An 11,412-nucleotide genomic window follows, 5' to 3' on the forward strand; every position below is an offset into this window, starting at 1 on the left:
GACTTGAACCAATAACCTCCTTACTCAGAGGTGAGAGTGCTACCAAATGAGCCACAGCTGACACAAAAATAAGTCGCTGCAGAAAATCAACCATTATATGGTTACTTGGTAAAGAGAACTTAAAAAAAAAATGTATTTCTTAAAAAAAAAAGTGGTGCATTTCATTTGTGAAATTTATGCACATGATAGGTTTAACTATTCTGATTAGGCTGCTTTTGCCAGAATATTTATGATAACCATGCACTGACGTTTGTATCTTATATGTATGTCTGCATTTCTATCAGGTCTTTATTAGCATGGAGTCTTGGCAGGCTAGCAACAAACTGGTCAAATTTGACAACAAAGTCACTATGTGTAACTGAAAGAATTGGCATTTACTTCAGTACAAGATATATTCGTTACATTTTCTGGTTTCCAGTTGTCCAGACTGAGATTTCAAGAATGTGATGAGCAGTAATCTGGACCATTAGGCCGAAGTTATACAGGAATGGCAATGCAGGTAGTGTGCCAATGCAGCAAATGGGAGTTTGTAATGAGCATTGCAATCCCAGACAACCACATCTGCAGTATGTGTCTACATCTCGAGGTACTTCAGCTCAGAGTTGTCACTAGAGTCAGAGGTGCAGGCATTGCAGGGCCATCAGGAGAGAGGTAAGAGTTACTTGGATACTTTGATCCAGACAGAAGTCACACCCCTTAGGTTAGGAAGTGGTACAGGTCTGGTTAGTGGTCAGGGAAAGGAGGTTGTGACTGAGAGTCAGACAGGTAAGGGGACTTCAGGTGCAGTGCTGGAGGAGCCTCTGCCTTTGGTCTTATCCAACAGGTACGAGGTTCTTTCCGCCTGGGTGGTTGAGCAAACTGACCATGGCACCTTGGTACAGTTCATTTCAATGGGTAGAATGAAAAGGAATGTGGCAGTGGTAGGGGACAGTACAGTCAAAGGGATAGATACTGTTCTCTGCAGCTGTGACCAGGAGTTCCAAAGGTTGTGTTGCCTGTCAATGCTAGGGTTTAGGACAGCTCAGAGTCAGAGAGAGTCATTATGGCAGAGAAGGAGGTCATTCAGGCAATAGCGTCCATGCTGGCTCTCTCTGGAGCAATCCAATCAGTCCCATCCCCGTGCTCTGTACCTGTAGCCATGCAAGTTTCTTCCCCTCAGGCACCTGTCCAATTTCCTTTTAAAATCATTGATCGTTTCCACTTCCACCACCTTCATAGGCAGCGAGTTCCAGATCATTACCACTCGCTGTGTAAAAAAGTTCTCCCTCATATGCCCCCATATCTCTTGCCCAAAACCTTAAATCTGTGTCCCCTAGTTCTTGTACCATCAGCTAATGGGAACAGCATTCCTTTTCTACCTCATCTAAAGCTGTCATAATCTTGCACACGTCTATCATATCTCCCCTCAATCTCCTTTGCTCCAAGGAGAACCACCGCAGCTTCTCCAACCTAACCTTGTAGCTAAAATCCTCCATCCGTGGAAACATTCTGGTAAGTCTAGCCTTCACCCTCTCAAAGACCTTCACATCCTTCCTAAAGTGTGACCAGAACCAGACACAATACTCTAGTTGTGGCCTAACCAGAGCTTTATAAAGGTTCAACATAACCTTTGTGCCTTTAGCCTTTGTGCTCAATACCTCTACTTATGAAGCCCAAGATCCCATATGGTTTGTGAACTACTCTCTCAATCTTTCCTGCTACCTTCAAAGATCTATGCACATGAACCCCCAGGTACCTCTGTCCCTGCACACTCTTTAGAACTGTGCTATTAAATCTATATTGTCTCTCCCTATTCCTTCTACCAAAATGCATCACATCGCACTTGTCTGTATTAAATTCCATCACTCACTTGTCTGCCCATTCTGCTAGCCTATCTACATCCTGTTACAGTCGAATGGTGTCAACCTCACTGTTTGTCACACCTCCAATCATTGGCAAGTTTCGAAATATTACTCTGTATTCCAATATCCAAGTCATTTTATATAATATGTACATCAGAAAAGCAGCGGTCCTAGCACTGATCCTTGGGGAACACCACTGTTTACCATCCTCCAGTCTGAAAATCAATCATTTACCATAACTCGTTGTTTTCTGTCCTTAAGCCAATTTTTAAAAATCCAAGCTAACACTGACCCTCCTCTTCCATGAGCCTCAATTTGGTTAACCAGCCTTCTATGTGGTACTTTGTCAAACACTTTCTTAAAATTCAGATAGATAACATCCATTGCTTTCCCTTCATCAACCTTCTCTGTTACTTCATCAAAATATTCAATTAGATTAGTCAAGCATGATCTGTCTTATACAAATCTGTGCTGGCTCTCATTAACTAACTCAAACCTCTCCAAGTGCCTGTTAATTTTTTCCCTGATTATTGTTTTTAAAACCTTGCCCACCGTGTGTACATACTAGGAATGTTCATGCACCCTTTCTTGAACAAGGGTGACAGATTTTCCATTTTCCAATCCTCTGGCACCTCCTCCATATCTTGGGAAGATTATGGTAAGCTCTAATATCTCCACACTGCCTTCCCTTAGCAACCTGAAATGAAAGCCATCCAGGCCAAGCGAGTTATCCACTCTAAGCAGAGCCAGCTTTCCAGTACATCCAGCCCATCAATTTTCATCCCACCCATTACCTCTACCATCTTTGCTTTCACTAATATTTTGTCAGCATCCTCTTCCTTACACCCATACAAAGTACTCATTAAGTATTCTAGCCTTGCTTTGCACCTCCAAGCATATATCACCTTCTTTGTCACTAATCGGCTCCACTCCATCCCTTACTACCTGCTTACTATTTACATGTCTGTGGAAGATTTTGGTTACCTTTTAGGTTAACTACCATTCTATTCTCGCATTGTCTCTTTGCCAGGCTCCTTGGGCCTGGAGAAGTACTTGGAGTGGGAGGGGGAAGGATCCAGTTGTCACCTACCACACAGGAACCAACATCGAGGGAGAGAATTTGAGGAGCTCGGGGCGAAATTAAAATGCCAAACCTCATAGGTAATAATTTCTGCATTGTTACCTGAGCCTTGCATAAATTGGCATAGGGTCAAACAGATTAGAAGGTTAATAAATATGTGGCTGAAAGAGTGGTGTGTAAGGTAGGGTTTTCGATTCATGGGGCACTGGCACCAGTACTAGGGAAAGAGGGAGCTGTTCCTTTGGGAATGGTGCCATTTAGACTAGGCTGGGACCAATGTCCTGGCGAATCAAATAACTAGGGTAGTAGAGAGGCCTTTAAATTAATGAGGGGGTGGTGGCAGGGGGATTCAGGAAAGGGTAAATTTAAAAGCAGTAAGAGAAACGTCAAGGTTATTAAGCATACTAGTGACTTGGGTAAAAAAAAAGCAGTGGGTCAGAAAGGGCCGGAGAGCTTAACAAAGGTAATAGGGTATTAGAGACTAAGGTAACATCAGGGAAAAATAGAAAAAAGCTCAAGCTAAAGGCACCAAATCTAAATGCGCAAAGCAGTCAGAATAAAATAGATGAATTAAAAGCACAGTAGAAATTAATGGGTTTGATCGAATAGCCATTTTGGAGACATGGTTGCAAAGTGATTAAGGTTGGGAACTAAATTCTAGGAAATGTAACTTTTAGAAGAGATAGGCGAAATGGAAAAGGTGGGGATTAGCCCTGATAACAAAGGATGGGATAAAGACAGTAGAGAGAAAGAATCTTTGCTCAGGAAATCAAATGATAGAATCAGTTTGGGTGGAGCTAAGAAACAAGGGACAAAAAACACCTATACAAAAGCAAAATACTGCAGATGCTGGAAATCTGAAATAAAAACAGAAAATGCTGGAAATACACAGCAGGTGTGGCAGCACCTGTGGAGAAACAGAGTTAACATTTTAGATCAATGAAGAACTGATGAAGGGTCATCAACCTGAAACATTAACTCTGTTTCGCCACAGCTTCTGCCAAACCTGCTGAAAATTTCAAGCATTTTCTGCTCTTTAGGACAGAAAACCTTAATGGGAGTAGTTTATAGGCCATTTAACAGTAGTTCTAATGTTGGGTAGAGTACAAACCAGGAAACTAAAGGTGCATACAACAGGGGTAATACAGTAATCATGGGGGACTTTAACCTCCATGGGCAAACCACATTTGCAGTCATTCTGTGGAAGAGTTGTTCAATCAATGTGTACAAGATAGTTTTTTAGATCAGTATGTTGAGGAATCACCTAGGGAACAGACTATTTTAGATCTAATATTGTGCAACAAGGGTTTATTAATAATCTTGTAGTTAAAGAGCCTCTAGGGAAGACGGATCACAATATGACAAATTTGGATATAATTTGAGAGTAGTTAAGTCAGAAACTAAGGTCTTAAATCTGAACAAAGCAAATCATGTAGATATGAGGGGCAAGTTGGCTAAGGCAGATTAGAAAACTACATTAAAAGACATGATGGTAGAATTAATACATAATTTGTAACAAATATACATTCCCTTAAGGAATAAAAACCCCCATGAGAAAAGTGGTTCAACTGTGACTAACAAGGGATGGTAAAGAGAGTATTGGATTAATGGAAGAGGCTTATAGCGGTGCCAAAAATAGTAGGCCTGAGAATTGGGAGGATTTTAGAATTCATCAAAGGATGACCAAGAAATTGATAAAGAAAAAGAGAATGAGAGTAAACTAGCACATTGTAAAAGAGTTCAGTGTACAGTTCTGGTCACCATATTATGAAAAAGGATATATAGTTACTGGAGAGAGTGCAAAACAAATTTATTATGATGCTAGATCGGAGGGGTTACATCAATCTGGAAAGGATACCACAGGCAAGGTCTCTTATCTTGGAAAAAAAACGGAGGTGTGACCTAATAGAGGTCTTTAAAATTATGAAAATTTTTGATAAGAGTCAACACAGAAAAAGTGTTGCCACTTGTGGCAAAGAGCAAAACTAGAAGCCATCAATGCAAGATAGTCAGCAAGAAATCAAACTGGCAATTCAGAAGAAACTTTACCCACAGAATGATGAGAATGTGGCACTCACTACCACAGGCAGTAGTTAAGGTAAATAATATAGAAGCGTTTAAGGGGAAGCTAGATAATCATGAAGGAGAGGGAATAGAAGGCTATGCTGACAGAATTAGATGAGGAAGATTGGGAGGAGGGTTGAGTGAAGCCTAAATGTCAGATTGGACTGATTGGGCTAAATGACCTGTATATTCCATATAATTCTAAGTAAAATAAAACTCCTACAGGTGTGTAAAAAGGAACAGATTAGTGAAAGTAAATGTGAGCCCCCCTTAGAGGCAGACACAGGAGAAATTATAATGGGGAAAAAGAAAATGACAGAGACATTAAGCACTTATCTGTTTTCATAATAGAAGACAAAAAAATTCCGGAAATTGTGGGAACCAAATGTCTGGTCAGAATGAGGAACTTAAAGAAATTAGCACTATTAAAGAAATAATACTGGAGAAATTAATGGGTCTAAAAGTCAATAGATCCTCTTGATCTGATGGCCTGCATCCTAGAGTTTTAAAAAAGGTAGTTACAGAGTTAGTGGATGCAATAGCTTTGGCCTTCTATAATTCCTTAGATTCTAGAACAGTCCTCATGGATTGGAAGGTAGCAAATGCAACCCTTGTTATTCAAGAAAACAGGGAGAGGGAGAGAAAACAGGGATCTATAAGCTAGTCAGCATGACATCAGTCGTCAAGAAAATGTTAGAACCTATTGGGACACGGCAACGTGGTCCTTGGAAAATCATAATATGATTAGGCAAAGTTAACATGGATATATGAAAGTGAAATCGTGTTTGACAAATTTATTAGTTTTTTGAGGCTGTAACTAGCAGGGTAGATAAGGGAATACCAATAGATGTAGTGTATTTGGCTATTCAATAAGGTGCCACACAAGATGTTATTGCATAAAACTGGGGCTCATGGGATTGAGGGTAATACAATAGCATGGATTGAGGATTGGTTAATGGGCAGAAAACAGAGCATGAATAAAAAGGTCAGTTTCAGGCTGGGCGGTTGTAACTAGGGGGTTACCACAAGGATCAATGCTTGGGCCTCAGCTCTTCACAATCTATATCAATGACTTAGAAGAGAGGACCAAGTATAATCTATCCAAAGGTACAGATGATACAAAGTTAGGTGGGAAAGTAAGCGAAGAGGATGCAAAGAGGTTGCAGAAAAATTTAGACAGGTTAAATGAGTGAGCAAGAATGTGACAGATGGAATATAATTTGGAGTAATGTGAAGTTATCCATTTTGGAAGGAAAAAATGGAAAAACAGAATATTTTTAAAAGATGATGGACTGGGAAATGTTGGTATTCAGCGGCATCTTTGTGTCCTTGTACATGAATCACAGAAAGTTAACATGCAGGTACAGCAAGCAATTAGAAACATGTTAGTGTTTATTACAAAGGCCTTGGAGAATAAGAGTGAAGGAATCTTACCGCAGTTACATAGGGCCTTGGTGAGACCACACCTTACCTAATAAAAAGGTAGATTTACCTGAGAGGGAATGCAACAAAGGTTCATTGATTGATTCCTGGGATGAGAGGATCATACTATGAGGGAAGATTGAATAGACTAGGCCTATATTGCCTAGAATTTAGAAGAATGAGAGGTCGTCTAATTGAAACATAAAATTCTTAATGGAGCTTGGAAGGGTAGATGCTGGAAGGATGTTTCCGCAGCTGGTGAGTCTAGAACTAGGGGTCATAGTCTGGGAATGAGGGTTTAGCCACCTAGGACTGAGATGTGGAGAAATTTCTTCACTCAAAGGGTTGTAAATATTTGGAATTCTCTACCTCACAGAGCTGTGGATGCTCACTCATTGAGTATATTCAAGTCAGAGAGCGATTTTTGGGTACTAAGGGAATTAAGGGATAAAGGCACAAAGCAGGAAGGTGGAGTTGGGGTAGAAAGTTGTCCACAATCGTACTGAATGGCAGAGCAGGCTCAAAGGTCCAAATGACCGACTCCTGCTCCTATTTCTTATGCTATGAAACTTCAACTGTTGAAAGTAACAGATTTTATTATTAATCTACCAGGCATGCAGAATTTGAAAATCAATGCCAGATCTATTTTTCGCCATACACACCCGTGATATTTCACAGAAATTAAACTGAATTAAAATATCCATGTGAAAATATGACTCAGATCCACTACCAACTTTTGCATGCGAGTACCCTTGCACATGATACACAAACAAATGGACAGAATAGATCCTGAAGCTGAAACAACTTGGGAGCTTTATTTTCGAACACCAAAGTACATCTCTCTACAGGCTTCTTCAAAGGAGAAATAGCCTCCCATGTTCAGCAAGTCTATTTTGCCATAAAACTGACACAATAGCATAAAGTGCATCACAACAAATGTGACAGACAGGTGCAGCCTTCTCTTCTCCCTCCCTGTTATACATATCTTTCTACACTGTATTGCTCAATTCTGAGTTACCAGTAGTCTGAGTTGTTACAAGATTCACCTTGAACTGCTGGCCCCAAGACATGCTAGTACAGAGCAAAATCACAGACTCAATAAATGCATTTACACACTAAAATACTCAGTGCATTTTCCTCCTCTTTGAAATACATTTCTCATATATCTTAACTTTTAAAAAGAATCATGTGCATAAAGCACAGGTCTAGTTTTTATTATGTTGTGCATTTGTGAACTGTTAAGCTTACAGCCTGAATTGAATCAAGATAAACCAACTGCATGCTTAACAGGCACATTTAGCAAAAATGCAGTAATTTTTAAAATCATAAAAGAAACAATTTTGTGAATCATCTGTCATTGCTTTAGACAACTGCAAAGCTTTTGGTGAAATCTGGCACCATACACTTCTAAACTGGTTTAGAAGTCCCATTAAAGATACATTTATGGTTGTCTAGTTTGCTCTCAAATCAATATCTGTGCTATAGTTGATTACTCATTCTCTGACACCTTTTCCATTAATGCAAGAGTTCCCCAGGGCTCCGTTCTCTCTCCCAATTGGTTCCATCTTCAGATCAATGACTTCCACCCTATCCATGGTTTTTATAATTCCATTCTACATTATTAACTTTCCTTAGCATGTCTCACCAGTCTTCTTGCAGTCCAACAGCTGACTCATTATGTTACGATCTCCTTCAAGGCCTTCAATGGAGCAACAAAAATAGTTTCTTTCAATTCTTTAACAGTACAGTTTCCTCCGTCTTTTGCAAATATAATCTAAAGCTACATCTTTATCTTTGACACCTCCACCTCCTATCCTTGTTTATACATGGTCATTATTGGACTACATTGTTTCTTCTGACCTCAAATAGTAGTCCCACACCACTTCAACAGTAGAAGCCCACTTCCTCTTTCATGCCAAACAATTATTTTTCCCTCAATACCACTTAATAGTCTACAAAGTCCAAATATATCCATACCTTCAATACCACACTCATATGTGGAAAGCTCCTTTTGTCACTTTTCCAACACTTCTGAACAGGACAAAAGCAGCTCTTTTTCTGTCACAAACATTTTTCTTTATTGTTTATTATGGTATCAGCTTAATTTTGCTTCAAACTTTCCTTCCTTGTTCTTTAGTTCCAAATACACTGTTCTACAAACTCTTTTGTCTATATTGTTAATATGTTGTACTGCCTCATGCTCTTAGTCATTATTTTCAAGGCTCTCAAAACAGTAGAGCTCTTTACTTATCCCTTTGTCTTTCCTTCCTTCTACAATCTACAAGATTTTAAAGACCAAGCTTGGCATCACCTAACTACTATTGTTGATTTACCTTTTGCCAAACTTGGTGGTGGTGGCCTGCACTATGGACCTTTGCCCCACGCCTGAGCTTCTCAATAACAAAACATGAAGCCTGCAATACGAAAAACCGTAAAAGGAGTATCTATACTTTCTAAGCCATATGAAATATCCACGATTGGACTCTCACAATTGATAATCACAAGACACAGTGAATTTTGGTTTGACCTGCTGTATGAATTGCGCTAGTTAACACCACCAATGTATGACTGTCTGGCTCGCTGTACAATGCAGGAGTAATAAGGACAGGGATACTGACAGTCTGCTCCCTAGGAAACGAGGTACAGAATGATTTCTCCATCGCTCAGACCATTCAACTCATACATTTGTGTCCATAACATAACAGCACCATGAATCAAAAATTAGAGAGCCGCCTCTCTGCTTATTACAAACGACTGTCTCTGAATTTGTGCAACTCTCAAATTCACAGAATGGGAATGGGCTCGACTCTAAGGAAACCTCCTCCAGCTGGAAGCATCACGAATCCAAGCCCAGCATCCAGCAGTCGGGGAGCGTCGCCATATTAACAGATAACGTTTGTGAACACACCCACCCAACAGCCGCTCGCCACTCACATACCCATAACGAGAGCTAACTGCGAAAATAAACGCTGTTTCAATCATTATTACAAGAAACCCAAGCCGCCTCGATCACCTTTTAACGTTGTTTACAAACTTACCACAAGGACTAATTCTTGCTGACGGCCGATCGAGCGAGAACTCGCGAGAATTCAACGCAGAAACCCTCGCCTTTACGTCACTGAATCATGTGGCTCAGGCTCCACCTCACCTGGTAAACGGCAGGCAAGATGACTTTTGTTGAGAGGTAGGAGGGCTGGAAGAGTTTGGAGAGATAGGGAGTAGTGAGACTATGGAAGGATTTGAAAACAAGGATGAACATTTTAATATGGAATTACTGGTGGATGGGGAACCAATGTAGGTTAGTCAGTGGGTATAGTGATGATGGGTTAACTGTACTCCGTGCCAGGTAGGAAATGGCAGCAAAGCTTTGGCTTAAGTTCACAGAGAGGGGGAAGATGGGAGGCCGGAAAGCATTTGAATAGTCGCCTGTAGAGGCATAAATGAGCATTGCAGCTGCTGCAGCAGTTAGGCTGAGGCATAGGTTGGGGGTTGGGGTTTGGGGGGGGTGGGGGTGGGGGAGGGTCATCATTTCAGAGGTGGAAGTAGGTAGCCCTCCATTGATGGAGAAGATTCGGGGATTGGACACTCGGCTCACAAATGGGATGCTGGGGTTGTGAAGAGTCTGGTTCAATTTGAGACAGGGAGGAGGATGGATTCAGTGCCTAGCGAAGGGGATTTGTGTTGGGCTTCCCATGTTTAACTGGAGGAAATTCAGGCTCATTCAGGACTGAATAACAGAAAAGCTGTCTGACAACATGGGGAGTGGAGAGGTAGTGCTGGATGCCATTAGAGTACATGTGGAACCTGATTGTTTTTTGGATTATGGTGCAAAGGAACAGCATGTAGATAGGAACTAGCAGGGAGTAAAGCTTAAAACCTTGGAGAGCTTCAGAGCTAATGGTGTGGGGCAAGAAGAGAGGCCATTACAAGAGATTCTATGGCTACACTGGATGGATAGAAGTGGAACCAGGCTTGGATAACACAGGAGAGGTGTTGAAGTGGTGTGATCAACCATGTCAAAGGCTGTAAAGCCGTTCAGAAGGATAAGGAGGGAGAGTGCACTATGATCACAGTCATATTGGATGTCACCATTTTAGCTTTGTGGCATAGGCAGAAATATGAATGGAGAGGTTTAAATATGGAGTTCTAGGGAAGATGAGCATGGATTTAAGAGGTGACAACATGTTCAAGGATTTTAGAGAGGGGGTGGTGGTTTGCAAGGATGTAAGGGGAGAAATGTGTTCACATTCAGTCACTTCTAGTGGTGCCACGCAGACTCATGTCAATTTCCCGGGGGCAGGCAACGTAATGGGCCACTATCTGAAAGGCCCATGCGGCATTTTAAATTGATATCACTGAAGAATGCCATGCAGGTAGGGGTCTGCAGCACTGTCTGCTCTGGTGAATCAACATAAATGTGGAGCAACGCTATGCAAACAAATTGTTTCTCCATGGAGTTTGCAAATGAATTTTTTTGAGGGAGGTAGTAATAAGATCAAATTTGAAAGGGAACGGTTTATAATAGCTTGCTTGGGGGGCAAGAAGGGAAGATGGGTGGTCAGTAGTTTGGTGGGAATAGGATCAAAAGAGGAGGTGGATTTCATCAATAAGATGGGAGAGAAAGATGTGAGTTCAGGGCTACGGCAGTGGCGAACCTTGGGAAGTTTGGCTGGAGAAGGGAGGAATGCAGCAGAGGCAGCTGAATGGGTACACAGTATCTTAGTGCCACAACCTCCTCTCACTTGTTCGAGATGAGGATGGAGGGGGCATGCAAGAGGGATTTAAGGAGACTGAATAGTACATTTACACTTCAAATTGAATGGCTATAAAATGAAGAGGAACCCTTTGGGATCATCAACCAAATGTTTTCCTTCATTCTGTATTGGTAAATAACTTGGAGTACGCACTTTGTTTTTACTTTTGTTGCCTAAATTTACTGTTTACTTTTGACTTTAAACTGACCCCTAGTCTTTGAAGGGAACAAGAACTTTCCTAAATCTAAAT

At 41.0% G+C, this 11,412-nt stretch overlaps 1 protein-coding gene across 5 annotated transcripts in view; it reads right to left on the minus strand.

The window, feature by feature from the left end:
• atf2 (activating transcription factor 2) overlaps window positions 1–9,518 on the minus strand; it is a 149,774-nt gene extending 140,256 nt beyond the window's left edge. For 2 of the 5 annotated variants that reach the window (XM_068035455.1, XM_068035453.1), the window contains exons 1-2: window positions 9,447–9,502; window positions 8,054–8,107 (exon numbers count right to left, since the gene is read on the minus strand). The gene's annotated coding sequence lies outside the window, so the exon portion shown is untranslated. Of the gene's footprint in view, window positions 1–8,053; window positions 8,108–9,446 lie in introns of all 5 variants that reach the window. The other 3 variants (XM_068035457.1, XM_068035456.1, XM_068035454.1) reach the window with 2 other exon arrangements.
• Window positions 9,519–11,412: the final 1,894 nt, after the last annotated feature.

The sequence above is a fragment of the Heterodontus francisci genome, chromosome 7 (genome assembly GCF_036365525.1).
Source record: "Heterodontus francisci isolate sHetFra1 chromosome 7, sHetFra1.hap1, whole genome shotgun sequence".
NCBI classification, from domain to species: Eukaryota; Metazoa; Chordata; class Chondrichthyes; order Heterodontiformes; family Heterodontidae; genus Heterodontus; species Heterodontus francisci.